General features: G+C 36.1%; 1 protein-coding gene and 1 long non-coding RNA gene across 3 annotated transcripts in view; both read left to right on the top strand.

The window, feature by feature from the left end:
- Nucleotides 1–12,242, top strand: part of EDIL3 (EGF like repeats and discoidin domains 3) — a 267,133-nt gene that overhangs the window by 215,582 nt on the left and 39,309 nt on the right. The window lies entirely within an intron of this gene.
- Nucleotides 1,960–12,242, top strand: part of LOC118156684 — a 13,680-nt gene continuing 3,397 nt past the window's right edge. The window contains exons 1-2 of the long non-coding RNA XR_004746379.1: nucleotides 1,960–1,971; nucleotides 9,723–9,727. This is a non-coding gene — a long non-coding RNA (uncharacterized LOC118156684). The remainder of the gene's footprint in view (nucleotides 1,972–9,722; nucleotides 9,728–12,242) is intronic.

The following is a 12,242-nucleotide window of genomic DNA, read 5'->3' as shown; positions in this document are numbered from 1 at the left end:
TTTGAACTGTTGAAAATAGCAGTGTTTTGAATCAGCTGCCAGTTTGCAGTGGAGTTCTCAGCAGGAAGCCTCAATAGCGCTAGACATGTGGTACTAACCCCCTGCAATCTTTCCACATATAAATTATGACATATTAGCTTTTTTACCTACAGTTGCTAAGCAATTTAGCAGTATGATTACTGTCTTTTCCCCAAGTTTACACACGTATAGCATGGAAGTATCAGTTGCCTTGTCTATTTAACATTTGAATAACTGCAGATCTTGGGATTTGCTAAAAGTTTTTTAGAGCAGCTTGTTGAAACAGCAGTTAGCAACTTCTGGAGAGGAGGAAGATTTTATTGCTGTGTTTTATGGTGGAAAAGCAGATGAAAATGTTTCTGCAAGTAAAAGAGAGGCTGTTTTATTGCAGCCAGTCTTAGCCCCATCAATGATGCCAAGAAGACAAGATTGTGCAGAGGCTCTGCAGAAATACCCTGTGGTGCATTATTCCTCCTGTGGGTGACAGTGGATTTTTAATTAACTACAGATGGCCAGGAGCTGCAGAGTTAATTCTACATTCTAAAATTTTCTGTTCTGTTTTAAGCCTTTCTATAGTTGAACCTGCCTGAACCTGTAAATTTAACCTGGACCCCTCTGACCACTTGCTAGGTCTCTGTAAGTCCTTTATCAGGCATATTTTGTAATCTGGTCAAAAATTTGTCAGGAAATATTTGTGTATTTTTTTTCAAAAGAATATGATAATATTTCTTGTTTGAAAAAAAAAAAAAGGGCAGTAAAATCGCTTGTTTTTTCAGTGTCTAAACTAGACATTAACTTATACTATTAGCTGAGTTTTCTTAATTCAGTCCATGAGTAAAGATGGACTCAGATTCTTCAAGACTGGGTAACAGTTCTGTAAGAAAAACAAGCCTGTCATATAAATTTGTCTGTTTGTTGTTGTTTTGTTTGCTGGTAGTTCTCTCTCTCTCTCTTTTTTTTTTTTTTTCCTTTCAAATGCGTAATACTGAAACCTTTTAATACGCTGACTGCAATTTTATCATCATGCTGCTTTCACGGAATTTACAGAATTTAGTCAAAACACATTTGTAAGAGAAAGTATATGAAAGCAAACTTATCTGTATGCCCTTTTCACTCAGCAATTACATACTGCAAGGAATGAACCCAATAGCAATTCCATGGTATCCTAAAACAGCCATAAAGTAAGGCACAGATTTCTGGATTTCACTAAAGTGGCTGTCCTACCAATATGTTATTTCAGTGTTAGCTGTACATGCCTTTTGAATTTTCTCTGCATGCCTTATTTGGTTTGTCTTTTATAATTTTCACTAGAAGGCCTATAAAATTGGGTAAAAGCCTACTGAATGCCTTTAAAAATTATTGTTGTAATATGTGTTATGCGGATGACTCGAACAGCTTTGTTCCAACTGGTAGTTATTTTGGGAGAACCTTGCCTAAATGCCATTGTTATCAACCGTTCCTCTTCTTAAAAGCTTGTATGCTGACATACACATCAGGGAGCCTGCTGTGATAATGGTTGCTGAGAGGTGATTGCATCATGTGCATAAATGCTACTTGCTACTTATGGACAGTTCACAGCACTTTTGGATGAACCCTAGAGATAAATTCTTCTCTATCATGGGCTGGGGTTGTTTTACTCTGTTTGTTTTCTCTCTTTCAAAAAGGGAAATTCTGAATCTTCTATTTATTTTAAAATGCAGCCACTAATAAGTAAGTTCTTTGTCTTGAAGTGTTTGGGATCGCTACATCCATAATTTAGCTCCAGAGGCAGCTATGTGACTCATCACAGAGGCAGTGTATTTTCTTCTTTAAGAATATTACCTTATCAGTGCTGCAGTTGTTGGAAACCTGTTGTGAACTAAGCTCTGCTCACTTGATGAGCTACAGGTTCCCTGCACAACACTTGTTTACATCAAACACTATCATTAGTAGAAGAAAAAGGTTTTCTGTGATGTGAGGGAAATGCGAGTGTGACAAGATGACCACAATTGTCATTTTCCAGCTCAGTCATAATCTGGGCACTAAGAGACATGGTTTAGTGATGGGACATGGTAGGTCAGGTTGGTGGTTGGACTTGAAGGCCATTTTGAGCCTAGGTGATTGCCTGATCCTATGGGTGTGAATTCCTCAAGGTGCTTGCTTCAAGGGAGACACCTGATGTTCCTGTAAAGATGCTGCTGCAAAAGCCCTATGTCAGTAACCTGGCCTAATTCATAGGGTAGGACCCTTCATTGACTTAGGTAATCTGCCTCTTTATTGTCTCTCTACTTGTTGCAGTCAAAATCTGTGCAGAGTGGTGATACAGAACAATGCTGATGTTCAGCAGGGTACCAAACCTAATGGGAGTAATTAATTCCAGCAACCAGTTCTTCTCCTGAATGCACTTTCTTAGGGATTCCCTCCCTTTTGGTGACATCGCTGATATCTGAAATACAGAAAAAAGAAAAAAAAGAAAAAAAAAAAAAAAAAAAAGGTTGGGGGGAGAGGGGAAGGAGTTGGTGCTGAAATTTAAAAGAAGTAATGGTTTGCTTCCCATCATTATGTACAACCTTAACGTAAACCAAGCCAGGTACAGCACTTTGGGTTAATTACTGAAAAAAAAGAAGAAAAGCATACACTTAAATATTGCCTTAAAGTCAGCCCCCTTTCTCTCATTTTTCCGATTTTCTTGTCAGCATGATTTGCTACTTCAAGCCAGTTCACAGTCTTTTGCAAGGATTTGTTGGTGATCTGTGATGAGGCTGCTTTTCCAATTTTGGGAGTGCTTCTGTTTCTCCTGAGCACAATTCAGGATTGTAATTCCAGCTAGTCACCACACTCCCCATTTTTTTAGGTATTTGGATGTGTTAAAGTACTTCCTCCCTTATGCCTGGAGTGGGGCACTGAAGCTATGAAGATTATTGAAAAGATTCCTTATCTTTCAGATGCTTGGTGACTGCTCTTGTAAACAAATTTTCAACCATGCTGTATCTCATTTTCCTAGCCAAGGCTATAATTCAAAAGAATTAATATTTTCCTTAAAATCCATCCCCATGCTACTATTAATTTTCTGCAGCTACAAATTATGAAGTCAAGACAGAGGCTTAAATCTGCTTTCATCTATTTGCTGTTAGTTAAAGGTTTGGTGTTTTTAAATATTTCCTACTTCTGCTAGACCGGCAGATGTCATATCCCTCACCGTATTGATTTCCCAATCTGTGCCTAATGAGGACAGCAGCGCCTTGTGCTTTAATGCCTTTGCCCGTTTGTCCTTTGCCTGGTGCTTCAGCAAGTAATTTCTCTGATGCTGTTTCTCTGAACTGCTGTCCTCTGCAATATTGCTTGCAGCCGAGGCATCTCATTTCACTTGGTGTTTCCAAATAGCTGGAGTTTTCTTCTCCCCTCTTAACCATCTCCTTTACCTAAATTGTTTTGTATGTTATCTTAGTTCTTTCTAAGCACACAGAGGTCTTGGTATTTTAACTTAAAATCAGTGAAATGCCGGTTTTTTTTTTGAAGGTCCGTATCTTGACAGAGAACAGCTGGATGAAACGGATACCCATCTGGGAAACCTGCTGAGGTTTCTTTGCATATCCACATTATCTTCAGGGCACGAGCAGCACTGACATAGCCTTGTGTTTCCAGATATACTTGAAACTTCAAAACAGTTTTCTCACTGCAAATTTGACTTTCACCTACGTCTTCAGGTTGCATTTTTTTCCAACTTGATGTGCCTGGGAGATAGATGTGATACAGTTAATTCACAATTGTTTTACATTGCTACCACTGAGCACTGATGATTTAAGAAAATCACTCTTCCTTTAAATAGTAGAGTGGAGCAACAAACAATGTCTTATTCTAATTTTCGCTCACTGATTGCATGCGATGGAATCAGATAAGCACTATTAGGAAAAAAACAGATGCTGATAAAGATAGCAGATTGCTGCGAAGATTGGCAAAACAACTGTTATATATATACTACATCTTTTTCAAATGTTTGTTCAAATGTTGTTCAAATGCTTGTTAGTAGTATAACATGTTTGGCTTGGGTGTTTTTCCTGGCAGCCTAATCTCCACTATCAGATAATATTCTCATGATTTTTTCATCAACACCATTCAAAAACAGTTGTCTTAGTGCTTCAATTTGACTGACTCTTTCTGTTTAATATGTTATCATGTTTTCTACATCACTAAGTTGCTTGATTGAAAAGAAAGGCAGCATTGCATTCCAAATATTTCCTCACTTTTTGTTTATCAGCTTAAACTAGATGAATTTTTAGATGCTGAGAGTTCCGTAAGGTGAATCCTTTTTTTTTTTTTTTTTTTTTTTAATACAGGAAGAAAACACTTTTTTTTTTCATATTGATTAGCCTAGTTTGTTTTCATGGTGGTGTTCTTTCACTCTATCACAAAATAAAAGAATGTTGTTTTCTGTCTTTTATGTGGTATTTACTACTACTCTATTATTGCACCTGCGTCTTTCTCTTGTGTCTTGCTGTACTTGCCTGTTTATTTTTAATGAATTCTGCAGAGGCTTGCCAGATAGAAAATCTCTATGCTGTAGCATTTATATATGCTGAAAACAATGCAGAAGGATAAAATTATGTTGATAGTTTAATTATCTTTTGAATTGTATCATTAACAAAGCAAGTATTTCTACCAGTACTGGTTAAAGTAAGTGGTTTCTGTCTGGCCACCAGCTTAAATATTTTATACCCACACTCTGGAAAAAAAAAAAAAAAAAAAAAAAAAAAAAAAAAAAAAGGTTCAATGTCTTAATTAAGGACTTGAAATACCCCAAATTGGAATAGGATAAAATGTTAGTTTAAGACCAATCTAGTAATTAACTTAATGAGGAAATTACATGACTTCTAGAAGGCTTGGAGTGCTAAGCAGTATGTTGTGACTGGTCTTTGAAAGATACAGAAGTATTCTGTGGGAACTGTAAGCTTAACTATAACATATAATAAATGAAGGGGATGAATCTTTCTCTGTCACTCCAATAAACCAGAGTCCTCTCAAGCAGATCAGGAAAGGAACCAATGTTCTTTACATATATAGAAAGAAAAGGTCTCTTATTCTTCAGAAGCAAAGCTGGTATAGGTTTTTAATTACAATTTCTCACAGGCAGAAAAGTGAGTTTGTAGATTTCAGATAGGAAAAGGGAAGTCATACAGAGATAAACCTTGCTTTGTACCATTCTTTTTATTGGAATGCTGAAAGATATTTACAGTCAATATTGGTTATTTTATCTTTTCAATTCAAAGTTATCTTCTTATTTTCTTGTAGTTCTTGGAAAGGCAGTTTTCATTTTCTGCTTGAAATACTTAACTTGGACATTCAGTTTTGGCAACTCACTTTTGGTTTTATGCTCCACTCAGTCTGTTAGTTGACAGCATGCAGCAACATAACAAGGCAGGCTGTGATTAAAATATTAATGTGGATCTTTTCTTTCCCATACTTTGCCAGGAGCTCACTATAGATATAATTACTCTATGAAAAGTGGCTAGAGATGGAACAAGGTGGTAGTGGAGAAATAGTTCCTAGTGATGTAGTCAAAGGCAAAACCAGGTAGAGAGGGGTACCCACTACTAAATTGCACACTATTAAATATGCATATTTTGCAATGCCTAGGCTGGAATGCCAAGCAGGTTGCTTTTGGCCCATAAACCACAGACTTGGTTTTAGCAAATAGCTCACTGCTATTTGATTTTGGGACACTGTAGATTGAGGTGAACAGGAAGCTGCTTTATAATTATTATTATTAAATCTAACAAATTCCTATGCTGCCAATGCTTTTTTAACGCTAGCAACAAACACACATAACTTGGAGAAATGGTATTAAGAGATATACGTTGATTTCCTAGTCGCAGTTATTTGTCAGCAAATATTTGATGGCGATTCTAGAGGTCAATCTCAAACCTAGTTTTTCCCCCAAATCAAGTTAAATTTCAAGTTAAATGCATTATTCCCATTAATAATGTTACTAAACTGTGGATTTCAGCATTGCCCTTCCTAAATTGCTTTTGACTTTGCAAAGCTCTCTTCTGCAATTCATTTTATGGAAATGTTTATAGTAGTAATTGAATTTAAGCCTTGAAATTAAATAAGGCAGCATAAAATCTAAGTTTATTTTGGCTTTTCAATGCTTCATTTAGATTGTATTTTACTATTTAGGTATAAAAGTCTAGAGCCTTGGAAAAGTCATAGATTTTACTCTAACTAGCAAAACACAAGGAAGATTATTAGGACAGGAAAGATGCAGATCTTTGTTTCAAGGTCTCCAGCAAATAGGAAACAACTGAACATAGCATATTAATTATTTCCTGGTGCTTGGAATTCATAGCTTGACACCTTCACAGACAGGTACAAGAGTCCATTTGAACTGTAAAGCTGCTACAATTAAGATATTATAGGAGAAAAACATTCATTGCACAAATCCTACTGTGTCCTACTTTGTTCAGAAGGAATTATTCAGAATTATTTCCTACTCCCTCTGTTAAGTCTTTGAAATACAACAAATTCATCATCACTAACAAAAATTACTTGAGAAGTTCCATAAACAGTTGAATCATGTCTAGCTTTAAAGCATTGCAGGAGAGTACTGTCAGTTCCCTTACTGACTCGTAGTTTTTTTCTGTATTACTCCCCTGCAGATGAAAGTTAAATTGAATTATGACCCATTTCCTATTACAATAACATCTTTTGATCTTGCTTTAAAAAATCTGGGAGTGTAAGCGAAAACTCCCTCCTTGTTCTGAATTTTGATGTACATAGCATCTGAGTCCTTTTGTTACTGTGTATTTACAATGGAAATTTTGCTCTTGCTTGCTGCCAATAGCAACACCATCTAAAAAAGGCATGCATTAAATTTTAATGGAAAGATGTTAGTTTTTCATTGTTTTAAATTCCTTCCCATTTTACCTAGCTATGCTTTCCACTGATTTGAAATACTGTTTTCTCTCTGTCTGTGCAACAAAACTGTACTTTCCTTCCACTCCCTTAAAATGCGAAAATGGCTGCAAGGTTGGCTAGGTAGGAGTACAGAAAGAAAGGCTGCAAATATGTTCCCTGTTCGGTGCCTTTATTCTTCCATGACATTGTTTCAAAATAGAATCTACTTTTTCCAAATAAAACTGTTCATTGTTTTCATGGCTGCATCTGAATTAGTTTTAGGCTCATGCAGAATTGGACACAGTTTTCGGCCCACACACACTTTCAGTCTAGACAAGACAAAAGGATGACCAAGAAAATACAGATGAAGGAGAGAAACGAACTGACCTTGGCAAGGTCAACTATCTTTTAGCAGCAAAAAAATACCTGCTGTAAAAACAGACAAGACAAAAGCTGATGCAGGATGAAAGCAAAAGAGCAGTGTGGAACTGGGTCTAGTTCTGTTTTCTGATAGCTCAGTGCTTTATTAACTGGGCTGTGGTGTTTTTATTAGCCCTTTATGTTTGTATATTTCCCAAATGTTATTTCTTGACTAAGCAAGGCACTTTTATATTTTCTTCATATATCTGTCAAGATCTTACAAGTAAAATATATCTTGGAAAGGCACTCTTCACTGGATTGGCCTCTCAATTTTGCATTCTTAGCCTTTTAGTCTTGATACCAGTTTAACAGCTCTGTGAAGCTGTATTACAAGATTCTGATTGACTTGAGAACTTCTTTCTTCAACATCTGCTATTCATTTTCTTATTCGGTTCCCTGCATAATGTAGATAAAGACAGATGGTTCGTAGCTTGGCAAATAGTGAACAGAGATCATATGTATGTTTTTGTTAAGTAAATAATGAAATTGAGGCATAAACACACACAAAAAAATCTAATGACAAATAAACTTCAAATTAATGTAAACCTCAAAGGCAACTGACTTACCTGCACTTTTTCAGAGAGGGAGGAAATGTGCTTAACCAGGCTGACGTCTGCCTAGCAGTAAGCAGAAAAACGAAACAGCCATATCTCAGCCTGTTAAAGCCTCACATAAGAGTATGGACATTTCTCTTGCTGTTTCTGAATCTTAGCCTGTTCATTGGCTTTGTTGTGTGTTTTTCCCCAGTAACACCCCAGTGAAAGTTTAGTGTTGGTTTCAGCCTAATACTTAATAGCTTGGCTTTTTGTTTTTAGTTTCCATGTTAGCTCATGTGTGTCTATATAGTGATGTATTGTGCAAGACCCTCTTTCCGCCATGCTTAATAACATCCATCCTACTTGATCCTCAGGTAATGCAAGAGCAGTTTCCCTGTCAGAAAACATGACAGAGGAGAAAAATCTTATCAGAAAAGGTGAGAAAGAGAGAAAGAGAATTTAAAAGGGAAATGACAGTAGACACAAAAATGCTGCAGGTAAACATTTCTTCAATTATCTGGGTCTTGTTCAAAAGCACCTTCAGACTTTTAATATAAAGTGTCAGAACAGGCTCTCGCAGGAGTTCCTCACTGATTTTGAGCCTATGTCTGGGTGTACAATGACATACAGAAGTTGAGAGTTGTTCACTGGGCATAAAGGCAGAAATAAAGGCATATTTTCTCAGAATGAAGCCACAGTTTTTAATCTGTAATTCATCTTTGACATCTGGACAGAGCTGAGGAGGTATTTGAGTTGACAGTGCTTGTGTTCTTGTTTGACAGTTGTCCCTAAAATAAGTCAGAAAATTTATTATTTTAAAGGAATGCATGCTTTAAAAGTTTGTACTGTGGATTACAATAACTGCCTGCCTAATTACATCTTATACATAACCAAGTGTTAATTGCTTTTGTTGTTGTAGTGATCTTCTTTGAAGCTTCATGTTTAATTAACCACAAGATACATTAATCCTATTTTAACGCAGCCTTTCTTTGTTATATAATTAAGCAGAAAAATATTTTTACAAGTTATTTCTATATATAGTTTGTAAAAGGAAAACACCTCTGTAAAAAACACAGGTCTGTTTTTTCCAAAGACAAAAGTAACAATATTTAAACCCATCTTAGTGGGTCATCTTTGTTATGAGGTAATGAGAATTATAACAAACAAATACTGTTTTAAGCTAAGAAGTATTAAGAAAACTACCAGAATGTTTTCAAAGCTTTTACAACAGATGGTTAATGATCCCCATTTGGCAACATCAGAAATGCTACAAAGGCTTGATACAGTATTTATAAATAGAGTAACAGACCCTCACATCATATTCCTTTATCTGAATTTATTATTTTTATTGGATTTACTTTGTGATATTTGCCTTATTTGTTATTTGTCAGTTACACTGAATTCAAACATTGTGCTGTGGGTTCAGTTTTGTGTGCTTATACCTATTAAAGAGCATCCTGAACTTTTAAAAACCTCAATGTCCTGTTACAAAAGTAGTTAAGACTTGCTTTTTTGGACAGTACCAAACAGCTTCAGGTGAGGTCATTTTATGGAGCCAAAGAATGAAAGTAAGAAGTTTTTAGAAGGTATTTTTGTTGTTGTTTGTTTGTTTGTGTTTTGAATCACTAGCTAATTTACATTGCAATATTGAAACTGTAAAACTCACTGACTTGAATTGGCAAAACATGGATGCCTCTACACTCCTAAAGCCAAAATGGGCTTCAGAGCATAGTGGCCTCACAGCTGAGAGCCACAGAGAAGTCCACCACAGAAGAAACCCTTTTTGTTCTCAATGTCTCCCATTGACATTCAGCCTATGAAAGTTCTCCAACTGGGCATGGAAGTACCATGATTTTTTTTTTGTCCATATATAAGTATGTGTTTCATGTTAATACATGTACAATGAGCGTGGTGAACCTCAGTCAAATAATGCGAACACCAAAATATTACATCCCTGACTGGGTGGCACATCAGGAGAACGTGTGCCAAATCCAATTGAGCTAATGGGAGTGATAGCCTTACAAGCAGTAGAGAGGTGCCTGTTGACAAACAAATGAATGATGCATTTGTTTTGTTCTTTGGACAAATTTGCCTGTTTCCTGCCTGCAGATCTAGCTCCACAGGGAGGACTGTACTCTCAAAATAAACCTCAGAGTGGCCTTAAAGCAGCTGCCAGTTTAGTTATTAGTTGTTGACCATTTTTCACATCAGCTGCCACCAAATTGTTTATTCTTTTCACTTCCTCCAAATGTACATTGATATAAATTGCCAGACCAGAATAAGATTTGCTTTGTGTTCTGAAATACATCAAAAGGTGTTGTTTTCATTTGAAAGGAGCTTGGAAGTCTTGTTTTCCAAGGTTCATAGCAATAATTCATAGTCTTAGAAAGTCGTTTGATATTAAAAATTAAATCTTTGTTTTATGAGAATTTAAGAGTTATTTGGGGGTTATTGGAGAGTTTCAGCATGATTCCATTTATTTGCTTTATTCCCCATTCTAATATATGTGAATTTGTGATGCTAAGGCAGTCTGACTTTATAGCAAGATATAAGCTACTTTTTTTTTTTTGTAGTGCTAAGATAATTTACTTTTTCCACAGTATTTTTTTAAAAAGTCTGATTGCTTTCCAGTCTCCTGTGAAGCTGTCATTAAATGATATCTGTTTTTAGTTCTGTTGAAACAATAATGACTCCTCTTACTGGGGCAAAAGAAGATAGATAGTGAAGGACCACAGTGTTGTACTTCTGACCCTCTGACAAGTCAAACTTCAAATGGAGTAATAGCATTCTGAAAAAAAAAATGAAGCTATTGGAAATAAATGTTGTCATATTGAATAAAATGTAAGCCAACATCTGACTCTGTGATTTAAAAAAGTCTGTCATCTATTATGGAAGCTCACAAAGAAGGTGGAAATTGTGGCTAATCAATTTACATTGCAGTCCTCCTGCATTGCACGAGCCTTTCCATTTTATTTTGACTGAAATGAGAACTGAATTCTGGGAATTAGATTTTATTTCTTGCATTAAAAGATATAAGCAAGTTAAAGTTTAATGCACAAGAAAATAAATGAAAACATTAAAATTAATTATTCAAATTTAATCTGTTCCTCATTTTTACAGAGACCTATAAATCTCACTTCAGAATTGTACTTCAGCCATTTAGGCTGTGTGGTCTTAAAAACTGGAGTAGAGACTTTCTGTGAGGAGCTTTCTAGACAATTTGATCATCTGTCACTTTACATTGCATCACCCCATTATTGCACAGATTAAAGAGAAATGCTTGAAAAGACAAGTCAATGCCACATTTCTAACAAAGGCAATGTTTATAAAATGCAGATCTCTTCAATGAACCCCACTTGATTTTAATCATCACATAGCAGGGATAAAAATAAAAACAGTCAGTTCTGTAAGTTTGTTCCATTAATTAGTTTATTACACCAACTTCAGGACCACATTGCCCACAGAGGACTGTAGCAGCAGTTTGATAGGGTTTTTACAGCTCAGGAAGAGGCATTAACTAATCTATTACGTTAACATAGAATATTTTTTTTTACAGAACAGTTAATACCCAAGATAAATAATGTCTACTTGAGGCAGAAGAAGGAGAAGCCAACTAGTATATATGGATATATGGGTTCTGGTTCATACGTGGGTGGCAGGATGCTGATCTTCACTCTTTGAATTAAATATGAGAATTAATATTGTGATGTTTGAAAACAAGGTACCAGAAACAGTACCCAGACTGTAGTAAGGTCAGTGTAAATACTGGTAGCTATTTCAATATGGTTTTGCCAGAGTATATGGGATAATGCCTGGGAGTAATCCATATTATGCATTGCAGTCACTAGTCATACACCTCCATTTTTGATTTGAGACAAATCTTCTAAATTCTTGGTATGTAACATAACAAAAAAAAAAAAAAAAAAAAAAAAATGGTGCAAAGAAATTGCACCATTGGGAATGGAATATGTGGTATTCTCCACCTAAGCACCACATCTATATGTTTCTTGAGGACCTCCAGGGATGGTGACTCAACCACTTCCCTAAGCAGCCTGTTCCAACAATGCCTAACAACCCTTTCAGTAAAGAGATTTCTCCTAATATCCAAGCTGGACATCCCCTGGCACAACTCCAGGCCATTTCTTCTAATCTTAATCACTTGATGCTTGGGAGAAGAGCCTGACTCCCACCTCGCTACAACCGCCTTTAAGGTAATTGCAAAGTACAATAAGGTCTCCCCTGAGCCTTCTTTTCTCCAAGCTAAGCAACCCCAGCTCCCTCGGCTGCTCCTCATAAGACTTGTTCTCTCTATATATGTTATGAAGCAATTAAGTATCTAAACCATAACTGCCAAAACAAGGAGAAAAACAGAAAGAGAGAAAGAGAGAAAGGAAG

Source organism: Oxyura jamaicensis, chromosome Z, assembly GCF_011077185.1.
Source record: "Oxyura jamaicensis isolate SHBP4307 breed ruddy duck chromosome Z, BPBGC_Ojam_1.0, whole genome shotgun sequence".
In the NCBI taxonomy this organism is placed as follows: domain Eukaryota; kingdom Metazoa; phylum Chordata; class Aves; order Anseriformes; family Anatidae; genus Oxyura; species Oxyura jamaicensis.
Note: the sequence above shows the minus strand (reverse complement) of the source record. Positions and strands in the feature narration are given on the sequence as shown.